The sequence below is a fragment of the Dasypus novemcinctus genome, chromosome 11 (genome assembly GCF_030445035.2).
Source record: "Dasypus novemcinctus isolate mDasNov1 chromosome 11, mDasNov1.1.hap2, whole genome shotgun sequence".
NCBI lineage: Eukaryota > Metazoa > Chordata > Mammalia > Cingulata > Dasypodidae > Dasypus > Dasypus novemcinctus.
The window spans coordinates 41,315,193-41,318,565 of NC_080683.1; the positions used below are offsets into that span (position 1 = coordinate 41,315,193).

The 3,373-nt window shown below is 39.4% G+C and overlaps 1 non-coding gene across 1 annotated transcript; it reads left to right on the forward strand.

Moving 5' to 3' along the window:
• Window positions 1–1,057: 1,057 nt before the first annotated feature.
• On the forward strand, window positions 1,058–1,160 carry LOC111761760 (U6 spliceosomal RNA). Its single transcript, XR_002795025.1, has one exon. It is a non-coding gene; the product is annotated as a U6 spliceosomal RNA (small nuclear RNA).
• The last annotated feature ends 2,213 nt before the right edge of the window (window positions 1,161–3,373 follow it).

The window sequence follows — 3,373 nt, forward strand, 5'->3', positions numbered from 1 at the left end:
TGGGGCATGCCTCTAAGGCATATGAATATGTTCAAGTGTTCATGGGCATTGTCTTGGTGGGTGGAGATCCACACAATAACCTAAAGAATATTGAATTCCCATCCTGGGAAGTTCTACATTCTCTAATAGGACAGCAAGAATCCCCATAGTGCAAGGGCAGTGCCTAGTGAAGGAAGACAGACTATTACACCAGGCTTTTAATATGGATGATTCTACTTATGAGCCTTTTCTTTTGAAATTGAAACTTAGCCTAGTATTATATACTACCTAACAGCTACCTCCTGAAAGCCTCCTTGTTGCTCAAATGTGGCCTCTCTCTAAGCCAAACCCAGCATATAAATGTACTACCTTCCTCCCACCCCCACCCCTGACATGGGGCATGACTCCCAGGGATGAGCCTCCCTGGCACTAAGGGATTATTATCAAGTGCCAACTAGCAATGCATCTGGAAAAAGACCCTGACCAAAAGAGGGAAATGGTAAACACAAATTAGTTTTTATGACTAAGAGATTTCAAAGTGAGTTAGGAGGTCATTCCAGAGATTACACTTATGCAAATCTTAGCAGAATCTCATTGACTGCCATAGTAAACAGTGCCTCAAAAAGCGGGGCTTCTGAGGGCTCTATTGTAGTAACTTTTAAAAACATCCTCAAACTTCTGTTGTTCAGTGATAAGGAGGTGTGAATAGCTAAATCATGTTTCCATATCTGAAACTTAGACACTTAGATTAAGAGCCTTAATACCCAGGGAAAATCATGCTATAATAAAGGTTAAATGCTCAGTGCTGTAACAATAAAATAATAGCATAACAACAATTAATATTTATTGAATATTTACTATACGCCAGGCACTGTACTAATCACTTACCCTGAATTATTTCATTTAATATTAGGCTTGTAAGACACAGTTATTATTATTATGCTTCTGTTTTGCAGTTGAGGCAAATGAGACACAGATAAAATACTTAATATGTCTGAGAGCACACAGCCAGTGGACTTGTTCTATCTGGCTCCAAAACATAAGTGCCTAACCACATTATAAAGGGGTCACATCAGGCTCACTTTAGCAGCAAATACACTAAAATTGCAATGATACAGAAAAGATTAGCATGGCTCCTGTGCAAGGATGACACACAAATTCATGATGTATTCCATATTTTTTCCCATGGGATCTAAGCCCCTTCTCAATTAGAAGCAGAGTGAGCAGCACCATCCCAAAATCCTTCAGATTGGGAATGAACAATGGACTAAAGTAGACACTATTATTATATTATAGACCAACTATTATTCTAGCAATGGAAGAACTCTTATTTACATAAAGGCAGTGGCCACCAGAGGTTCTGTGGGGAGGGAGAGGGAAGAATAGGTGTAACATGGGGCCATTTTCAGGGCATTGGATTTGTCCTGCATGACATCACAGGGACAGATACAAGCAATTCTATATTTTGTCACAACTTACAAAATTGTGCGGGACAGAGTATAAACTATTACGTAAACTATAGTCCATGGTTAATAGCAATGCTTCAATATGTGTTCATCAATTGTAACAAATGTACCACACTAATGAAGGATACTGTTAATGTGGGAAAGTGTAGGAGGGGAGGGAGTGGGGCATATGGGAATCCCTTATATTTTTTATGTAACTTAAAGCTTCTTTAAAAATAAAAAAAAATAATAAAAAATACAAAGGGGCCACATCAACAGTTCCTCCTGTTCTTCTTCCCTTCATTAAATTCTTTTTGCCACAAGATGCAGATTTTTATGAACATGACAACATACCATATATAGACAATTTTCTAGTGCCTCAGTGTTTCCATTGCCGAGTGGTTAGTTGCCAGGTTGGTGTGATTTTAGGATGCAGAATATGGAAAGATGCTGTGATGTCTTAACCAGCTTCATGCTTCTTTATCATATGCAAATCTGACCTTTTAGTCATGACAAGTTGTGAGGCCAGGAAAGTGTCCAAATAAAGGAATCATCAAGGTGATGCATTCTCTCCAAAGACTGTGGCATTTTGGGGTTGGCTCCTGGCAATCCTTGGTCCTTCTTTCCTCTGTCACATGGCAATGCCAATGGCAGCCTTTCCTGCCTCTCTCTTCTCTTCTAGATTCTGTTGAATTTCAGTTCTCATTCTTGCCTTATTTTTCATAAGTATTTCTTTGAATGACACTTTGGTAAATGAATGTTGCAACCTTTACCAAGAAATAATTTTTTTAAACCTTAGTAAAGTGAAATTAAGAACTCTTACACACATGGTCTAAAGTTGACAAATTTTTATCTCAAGGATAAGAAGTAAAAAGCCTAGAAAGAATTTAGTAAGATAGACTAAAATAGAGCATTTTCTTCCACATTGTCAAATATTCTTTATTTTATTTATTTTATTTTTTTAAGATTTATTTTTTTATTTATTTCTCTCCCCACCCTACCCCCAGTTGTCTGCTCTCTTTGTCCGTTCGCTGTGTGTTCTTCTTGGACCGCTTCTATCCTTATCAGCAGCACCTGGAATCTGTGTTTCTTTTTTAAATCTGTGTTTCTTTTTGTTGCGTCATCTTGTTGTGTCATCTCTTCATGTGTGCGGCGCCATTCTTGGGCAGGCTGCACTTTCTTTCGCGCTCGGCGGCTCTCCTTACAGGGTGCACTCCTTGCTCATGGGGCTCCCCTACAAGGGGAACACCCCAGCATGGCAGGGCACTCCTTGTGTGCATCAGCACTGTGCATGGGCTGGCTCCACATGGGTCAAGGAGGTTCAAACCCTGGGCTTCCCATGTGGTAGGCGGACACCCTATCCATTGGGCCAAGTCCGCTTCCCTCAAATATTCTTTAAATGAGCGTGTCTTTCTATTACCAGCATATCTTCTACTATAGACCACCAAGTAGCAATTAGAGGCAACACAGACTATCACATGCCATCTCTTACATACCCTCCCACTTGTTTCATTTTAGCATATCTGACATTTGTGATATTCCTTGAACACATCAAACACATTCCTAACTTTTGCACTAACGTTCCCTTCTGTCTGCAATATTCTTTCTTCCCCTGGATATCTCCATAGTTCATTCCCTTACTTCTCTCAGGTTTCTACAAATGCTGCCTTAAAAGTGCTTTTTAAAAAACAGTAACCCGTACCTTGCCTCACCCTCAGCCCCTACCCTGGTACTTCTTCCACATTTTGCTTTTCTCTCTTGCATGTGTCATTGTCTGATGTACTATATATGATTCCATTATTTCTGTATTTAGTATCTTTCTCTTCCCTTGGGGAATAAGGTCTATGAGAGAAGAACATTAATTTTGTTCACTTTTTTATCTCAATGACTACAACAGTGTCCAGTGCGTGGTGACTCTCAAGAAATATTAAATAAATGACTACTGAATG